General features: G+C 40.0%; 1 pseudogene; it reads left to right on the forward strand.

Moving 5' to 3' along the window:
• The first annotated feature begins 3,414 nt into the window (after positions 1-3,414).
• LOC150068318 (olfactory receptor 7E178-like) lies at positions 3,415-3,989 on the forward strand (annotated as a pseudogene).
• Positions 3,990-9,512: the final 5,523 nt, after the last annotated feature.

Consider the following 9,512-nt stretch of genomic DNA (forward strand, 5'->3'; position numbering starts at 1 on the left):
CGATAGCCAGAACCCAAAGGTCAAAGAAAATTGCAATGAGTCGTTTATTGATGAGAAGGAGAAAGGCTTTGTCCGCGTGTTGGCTCTGAGGAGGTAGCGGCGTTCCCCACTGTCTTCTTGCTTCAGTTTTCTGCTTTTTTCCTCTCTGCCTGAGATCACTGTGATACTAAAGCTTACTTAATGTTGATCTTTGGGTATGAACTTTCCCCTATGATTCTAAACCTGGTATCTTGAAGAGAGCACAGGAAGACTCACACTGAACCGTCGCCATCTTCCGCCACTGACAAGTTTTCTTTTTATTATTATTATTATTATTATTATTATTATTATTATTATTTTAAGTAGTTGTACTAAGGATTTGACAGTTACCAAAGCAGTTTTTGAATATGATATATCTCCATCAATGTCACTTCTCCAAAAATGACACCTTCCCCTACTCGTGCCTTCACTCTCTCCTCGCTCCTAACTTTTTAATGACCCATCTGCTTCTTTCCATTTCCTGCGAGAAATCATACAACACAAAGCTTTGATTTCTCCCCCATATTAAGGTCAAACTTGAGAGCACATATTCATATTATAGTAGAAGGACAGTGACGTATGTCTTCATAAAACCCCCTATTTATTTCTATAAAATGAAGAATTTATCATTATGTTTGAGTATCAGAAAATGGGGTAATGGAAATCTAGAGGGTAGGACAGAAGATGATAGAAGAATGAAGACAGAAGGGGGAAAATGTTATTAAAATTTTATAGATACCCTTCAAAATGAAGACAATTTAAGGGAGGGGAGTTTCAGTAGAATGAAGGAGAATGAAAGTGTTGATAAGGATCAAGATGCATTGTGTTCATCAACTGATTTATTGAGTGGAAACTCACTGGACAATTACTTCAATGTAATTCAAATTTTTATCTTTTTTAAAAAATAGAATATTGAAGATATTGTTGAAGTTGGGACAGTTGGGGAGACAGAAAGGGTGTCAACAACTAAAATGCATTTTACTCACAATGATATGTCGAACTGTAACCTCTAGGTACAAGAAATTAATATTAATATGGTAATGAACAAACCAGTGCACAACTACTTAAAATTCTATTCTTTTTTTTGCCAGTCCAGGGGCTTGAGCTCAGGGCCAGGGCATTGTCCTTGAACACATTTTTCTCAATGACACTATTCTTCCACTTGAGTCACAGCGCAACTTCTGTTTTTTTTTTTTTCCTGTTTTTGAGTTTCAAGGGAATCGAATGTAGGGCTCTGTGCATAATAGGCGAGGACACTACTCTAGGCCACACTGCTGGCCACATGTCATGTATTGTTTTCATGATTCCGCCATCCCTGTGTTGGAAATGTCCAGAGACTTGGCCTATTAATACACACAGTTTGGCTAATTGTGACCTCTGGGTATTAATCTTTCACAGCCATGTAGAAGCCAAGGATAAATCATCCCTTTCCTGTCTCCAGGACACTGGTCCTATATCTGTCTCCTCATCAACACCATCTCTGTTCCTTCTGTGTCTTCATCTCTTTCCTGAGGACAGAGGCTGGACTTATGCTGGGCACCAGATCTGCGGTGCTCAGATCTGTCTACCTGGGCCATAGCTGAAGAGGGAAGCAGCTTAAACAATAGAGTGGGGCGGGATGGGTGGTGAAGGAATGTCTTCTCTGCAGCACGAAGACAGGTAGGATGGTTTGGGCTTCACAAGTGGTGAGGATGCTCTTATAAATCCTTACACACAAGGAGTCTGGAAAGTGTATTTCAGTGAATTTGCAGGTAGGGGTTGAAAGTTAGGGGTAGCAGTATATGTAATGGAGAATTGTATACGTACTGTGCTTTTCATTCTCGTTTGTGGGTCACCAAATGTCGCAGCATATAAATGGTTCAAAACAGTTTCCTAAGTTTCTGGAGGTCCTTTCATTTTGCCTCCTCCTAACTTCCTGCTTTTTGCTAGTTAATTGAAAACAAGAGTTTCTCAGAATTCCCTGCAACGGACTGGCTTCCATCTGTGAATCTCAGACCTCAGCCTCTGTAATAGTTCGGAATAGAGGTGTGAGCCACCTGCCCCTGGAACACTGTATATTTTTAAGGAGCAGGCTCTTTCAGCTTCCTCCTATTCATGTGGTTAAACTATAGAGAGGAGTTGTTCCATCACAATCTTTTCCTGACCCACTTTACTCAATTTGTGTGTGCATTGATGCACATGACCCAATGTGTATTCATATATCCTGAAAATTGAGATTTAATTTCTGTGGTTTAGAGAAGGACAAATAACTTTTGTTTCTGTGAGCCTTACTTATTTCACTCAATATCACATTTCCAGGCCTGCCCATTTCCCTACAAATGCCATAATATCAGAAGAGATAAGTCCAGAGGAATCAGAAGTAGATTCCTGCCTACCTGATGAAAGAATAGAGATGAATAAAGAGTGACTGTCCATGGGATTGGATTCTCTTTTCAGTGGGATAAAAATATTCACTGCACTAATGGATGGGAAACTGCTTTGTTCTCCTAACTCAATATTGCTCTAGAGGCTTGAACTACTGCTGGCCCTTCCCCCAGGGGAATCTTCCTGAAATCCTCCAGCCCAGATTACAACCCAGAATCTCAATCTACACATAAAATCCCACTCTCTCACCCTGTCAATGGATGGCCTTCCAAGAACCTAGGACAGGGCTCTGTCTCCAAAAAATAGGCCCCTGGTCAGAGACATGCATCATAAACATGTAAAACTGTTAGATCCCTTCTGCTGCCCTGGAACCTGCCCCCCACACTAGAAAAGGGTGGGCTGTACTGTCAGGTGATCATCCTGTAGCCAGCCTTTTCGTTCTTGGCTTTCCAGCACAGCTGGGTGTCACTGAGCAGACATGTACCCAAAAGACAGGAATAGGCATCACAGAGTGAAAAAATTCTAGAAGTAAATCATTGCCACAATTCACAAACCCTAGTATACTGTACTTCATATGTGGTACATGGTTCAAACTTGTAAATACTTGAGTTTCAAATGTTTAGAGTTGAAAATACCTGGGTTATTGTTTTCCTTTATATCAAGACATTTTTGTTTTTGAGCAGATGTCCAGGTGATAAAGAAGCAAAAAATCTAACCCACGTTACAGATATCCTTCTCCTGAGAATCTCAGAGGATCCAAAATTACAATCCATGCTCTTTGGGCTTTTCCTGTCCATGTACCTGATCTCTGTGCTCGGAAATCTGCTCATCATCCTGGATGTCAGCTCTGACCCCCACCTTCACACCCCCATGTACTTCTTCCTCTCCATCCTCTCCTTCGATGACATCTGCTTCATCTCCTCCACTGTGCCCAAGATGCTAGTGAACGTGCAGAGTCACAGCAGAGCCATCTCCTATGCAGGCTGCCTCACACAGATGTGTCTCTACATCTTTTTTTGCTTTATGTATGTTATGTTTCTTACTGTGTTGGCCTATGACCGCTTTGTGGCCATCTGTCACCCCCTGAATTGCCCTATCCTCATGAACCCTAGTCTCTGTGTCTCCTTGGTTCTGCTGTCACTTATTGTCAGCTTCTTGGAAGGACAGCTGCATGTGTGGATGGCACTGAGATTGACCGATTTCAAGGAACTGGAAATCCCAAATTTCTTCTGTGACCCTTCTCAAATTCTGGATCTTTCCTGTAGAGACCCACTCTCAAATGATGTCTTCAAATATGTTGTTGCTATCATTTATGGATTTCCTACAGTCTTTGGAATCCTTCTCTCTTACTATAAAATTATTTCTTCAGTGCTGAGAATTCCATCATCAGGAGGGAAGTACAAAGCCTTCTCCACCTGTGGCTCTCACCTGTCAGTGGGGTGTTTATTCTTGGGACATCATTGGGTGTTTATGTTAATTCAGCTGTGTCATATTCTTTCAGGGGCAGTGCTGTGTCCTCAGTGATGTACACTGTGGTCACTCCTTTCCTGAACCCCTTCATCTACAGCCTGAGGAACAGGGACCTCAAAAGTGTCCTGATCAACTGATATCAGGATGTAGGAAATCCATCTGTAATATGGTTTTGCATTGGAAAAAAGTTTAACCCAAATTCCTGTAAATCCCTACGTGTCTCTGCACATTCTTTGTATTTGTCTGGTTTCATCAGTATAATTGATGACACAGGAGTACTAGATAAAATTCCTGGCTATGTCAAGGATATTCATGAGTAGGTATTCAACTGTTTTAAATGCATAAAATTTTAATTTGTAAAGATGACACATGCCTGGAGATGATATTCCAACTAAATTTTACAATGGTTGAGATATGATGTTTCTGTCATTGATATTTTACCTGAATAAAATTGGAGAAAAACAGATTATTTTGGTTTTCGTAGCACTGGTGTTTGAACTTGGGGCTTTCTCATTTCTTGGCAAATAATTTATGACCAACACGTTGTTTTTAGTTATTTCATACATAGGTTCCAGGGATTTTTTTGTGGTTGAAGGCGATGAACTCAGCGTGAGTTCATTCCCGGAGCTCTTTAGATCAAGTCCAAGCCCACCTTTGACCAAAGCCCCACTTGACATTTTCTAGAGGTAATTTTGAGATAAAAGTCTCAAGTCCTTTTGTGCCCAGGCTGGTTTTGGACCTTAATCCACAGATCTAAACCACTCGAATAGCTGGGATTATTGGCGTGAGCCACCCCACCGGCTAGGATCTAGTGCTTGTTAAAGAACAGGACCAGCCAGATGCCCAGATTTCAGGGGTGAGCCTCTGCCACACCCACTCCAGTGGAGTCTGTGCAGCATGGAGCAGAAAGAGCTTGAATGGCTGCCAGTCCTGAGGTTCGCACCAACGGTGATCAGGCCTCCTGGAGGTCCCTGGCAGAGACCGGGACATATGCGTGGAATGCTCATAATGCTGGGTGCTGGGATTCTTTTATCACTCTTTTCATTTCTGATAGTTGATGGTATGGCAGTAGTATTCTGTGCCAGCTACTGGCCTAAACAATTGATTGAGCGACTAGATGCTCCAGGAACTAAAAGTGCATGCCTGGCTACTCTGGCGCAAGACACACCCACAGCAGCCTTGATGACCTCAATGCATTCTATTAATAATAAGACAGAATTAGAAACTAAAACGGAAAACATGATCTTTGAATTAGTAATAAATGTTAGTTTACCTGAATATGCCTTTAATGCGTCTGCATTACTTGTGTAAATGTTACAAGTACCTAATGAATCACATGGGAAAGGATTAGAAGGGCTAGAGCACCGTGGTGTGCTCTAACTGAACAGCAACAATGGACTCTTAGGTTTAAGGTTTTACAATTCCTGGCACAGGGTAATAATTACTAACTTAGAAACAGAATCATAGGAAGAACTAGGAAACAGATGGTAAACAAAGCTAATAGTGATTAATGCCAAGGCGGATGACGCCTAACCATAATGTCTGACTTATTAACCATGGCTTCTTAGAATGAAGGGAGAAGTTTCTTTTCTACTCAGAAAAATGTACCCTGTAACCATTCTTAAACGTGATTGTAATCTTTTGACCTTATGCCAACTGAAAGAAACTACTCCTACTTTGACTGTATATAATCTCACACTCAACAAGTAAAACTTCGCAGCAGACTTCAAACCTCCCTTGCGTTTGTGTCTGTCTGTCATCGCCGAATCCATTCCTGACCTGTGAATCCAGACTTGGTCTCCCCGCACTCCCGCTGAGTCGGTCTGCGGCAAGTGGCGCCCGAACAGGGACCTGACTGGACAGGTAACACTTTATCCTTTCTTTTCTCTTTTTCCAAGGAGTGGATAGGCTCTCACCAAGGGAACTGCAGTCCCGCCAGTAAAACAAGGGAGACTGGTGAAGGGTGAGTAAGATTAACCATGGGGCGATCAGGAACTAAAGGACAGAAACTTTTTGTTTCAGTTCTCAAGCACATGTTAACAGAACGAGGTCTAAAAGTCTCAGGTGCTACAGGCAGAGAATTTTACACACTCTGCCAAGACCTCATTCGTCCTTTAAGGAAAACAGGTTCATTGCAAGACTATGTAAAAGCATGTGCTGACGCCTCACCCGCGGTAGTGCAAGGAATGGCCTACGCGGCAGCTAGGAAAGGTCAAACTTTTCAGTCATATGTCAAGCAGACATATGGGGGTGGAGGACCTAAGAAAGGGCCTCAACCTACTTGTTTTGAATGTGGAGAATCAGGACATATGAAAAAGGATTGCTCTAGCAAAAAACAGGGAGGAACATACAAAAAGAATCCTCCAGGAATATGTCCCTGATGCCAGAGAGGAAGGCATTGGAAAAATAAATGTAAATCAAAATTCCGCAAAGACGGAAGTAAAATAGAAGAAGAAGTCAAGGAATCAAAAAACTAGAAAAGGGGCAGCCTCTCAGCCCCGATACAAGAGAGGAAAAGGAGGGCAAGGCCAACAGTCAGGCCCTTAACCCAGAGGCTCCAGAATTCACAATACATAATTTGCCTAGAGCCAGTCCAGGAAGTGCAGGGTTAGATGTAGCGGTGGGCAAGGATGTAATTCTGTCTGTGGAAGATGGGGTTCAACTGGTGCCTACTTCGGTTCAAGGAACTGTACCCTCAGGAATTACAGGATTGTTACTGGGACGAAGTTCTAACTTTAAATTGGGGATTGAAGTGCTTCCTGGAGTGATTGATTCTGACTTTACTGGAGAAATTAAAATCATGGCTAAAAGTGTTAAAGGAACAGTAGTCCTAAGAAAAGGACAAAGAATAGCACAACTACTTTTGCTTCCTTATTTAAAATTACCTAATCCAGAGTTGTCAAAGGAAAGAGGTCAGGGCTCTTTCAGGTCAACTAATACAGTAACTTGGGTTACGGAAATAGGAAAGGATAGGCCTTTTCTGTCTGTAAAAATCAATGGAAAAACTTTTAAGAGTATTTTAAATACAGGAGCAAATAAGACTTTTATTGCAGGAAAAGATTGGCCTCAAGCTTGGCCAGTAATAAAAACTTCCTCTTCATTACAGGGATTGGGAATGGCTTCTAATGTAGCAAAAAGTGCAGAACTCCTATGCTGGGAAGTGGATGGGAAAAAGGGAACCATCCATCCTTATGTCATTCCCTCATTGCCCTTCTCCTTATGGGGAAGAGACCTAATGACAGAAATGAATGTTAAGCTATTTACAAATTCAGACATTGATGAACAATATTTTTCATAGGGGCCATTGAGACTACATTATTTGCAGATCAAATATCTTGGAAATCTGAAGAGCCTGTATGGCTTAATCAATGGCCCCTTACCCTAGAAAAAATACAGGCCATAGAAGCTATTGTTCAAAAACAGTTAAACTCAGGACATTTGGAGGAGACTACTGGTCCCTGGAATACTCCTATCTTTGCCATAAAAAAGAAATCTGGTAAGTGGAAATTATTACAAGATTTAAGAGCAGTAAATGCAACCATGCACGACATGGGCGCATTGCAACCAGGGCTGCCAAATCCAGTAACAATTCCAAAAGATTGGAAAATTACAGTCATAGATTTACAAGACTACTTCTTTACAATAAAATTACATCCTGAGAATTGTAAGAAATTTGCATTCAGTGTACCATAAGTAAATTTTATAAGACCCTACAAAAGATATCAATGGAAAGTGTTACCTCAAGGAATGAAAAATAGTCCTACGTTATGTCAAAAATTTGTGGCCAATGCTATTGAACCAGTAAGACAACAATTTCCTAATGTTTATCTAATTCATTATATGGATGATATTTTACTTGCAGCAAAAACTTATGGGGAAATTACAGGAGTCTTTAATTTTATTATTAGAATCATTGCAGAATAATGGGCTACTTGTCACTCCTGACAAAATTCAATACCAGTTACCTATAAGATATCTAGGGCATGTTATTCATGAACAAAAAATAACGTCACAAAAATTACAGATTTGCAGGGATTCTCTACTTACACTAAATGACTTACAAAAGGTTTTAGGAAATATCAATTGGATAAGACCTCAGCTAAAATTATCTACTGGAGAATTAAAGCCACTCTTTGAATTGTTACAGGGTGATTCTGTCCCTAATTCTCCTCGAACCCTTAATAAAGTAGCTGCACTGTGGGCCTAAAACAGAGGTCTGGGTGGTCAAGGGACGCCTTGACCCCCCCTCCCCTTCTGAGTTTCTTGTCAATAACAAGGCATACCTGAGAGTCCCACCAACAAGACATGTCTAAATCTAAAAATAACTGTTTGGTGAAAACATTCATTTGAGCTCATGTTTTTTGTGTTAAGTGTATCTGATTGAGTCCAATTTTCTTGTTATATGTCAATGTCTGATTATTTATAAGTCTCCGTTTCTCTGTCTTGTTCGTGTTACATATTTTTCCTTGTCCAGTTTTGTCTTTAAAATTGGTACGATTTCTAAGTATGGATCCTTATGGTTTTTCTGTGCGTACTCAAGCACACATCCTTGTTATTTATTTGAACATTTCTGGGCCTAGCATGGCCGCTCCCCCATGTCTGCAGTTGTAACAAGCCCTGGAAAAATAAATTCCAGCTAAGTTGCCTTGCAAAAAGTTTTGTTTTGAACCTGGTTCTCACCTGTAAGAGTAAAATTGGCAAAACTTGACACAAACTTCCGGAAAATGAACGGCCGATATTAATTTTGCGCGCTTTATGATTTTTGAGTATGAATGTGTGTGAATGAGTGAGTGAACATGTTCAAGGTTAAATTGTCAGCATACTGTATAAAACAATGGATAAATTTATACTTAAACACAAAGACAATTGGGTAAATCTAACCTTAAAACTTCAAGAAAAATATTAGGTTTGAATGTTTTACAATGTCTCAAAGAATTATTACATTGGTTTAAAGAAAAATTGGTGAAAAGTACTTTTCTAAAGACCCGGAGAAGAAAAAAAAAATCTGGTTTTGTAATACTTAGAGCTGTTTACATTGTAAACATTGTATCCTGTTTAACCCAGAGGTATTAGGGAATTTGGGATTTATTACCTTTAAAGTTTGGAGACATGTATTAGAAATTTAAATGTAAAATTGTTCATTAATGTCAGAAACTTTGCCTATCTGTCTTTTCTTGCAGACTGACACTGGAAGTCTGATGATAACTTTTGGTGCACTGATGTTTGTAATTCTTGCATTAGGGAAAAACTGTTATTTGAGTTTAAACTGTTAATGGAGTTCTAGGCAGTAATAATCTAAACTGCAGAATAAAACAAAAAGCCTCTTCTAAAGGCAAAGGGAGCGACCTGGGCCCTAGGGGGCCTAAAGGCAAAGGGAATTCCTTGAGCCTTAAAGGTTTTTCAAATGCAAACAAAGATCAAAGTGTTAAGAGTTTAAGTTACAAAGTGTAAAAGTTAAAGAAAAGTAGAAATGGTTTCTAAACAAAATTTAAAAGTAAAGTTGTCCTAAAGTTTTGTTTCTAAAAAAGAAACAAGGAAAATTAGGACTATCAAAATGGTTACTTAATTACTATTTCAACTTACTCTTGTAAGTTACTTTATAGCAATCTTCAGCAGGCCCATGGAGAAGGTCAACAACCCTTATTCAGATGTAATTTTGG

The sequence above is a fragment of the Megascapheus bottae genome, chromosome 1 (assembly GCF_031878675.1).
Source record: "Megascapheus bottae isolate mThoBot1 chromosome 1, mThoBot2.hap1, whole genome shotgun sequence".
Lineage (NCBI taxonomy): Eukaryota > Metazoa > Chordata > Mammalia > Rodentia > Geomyidae > Megascapheus > Megascapheus bottae.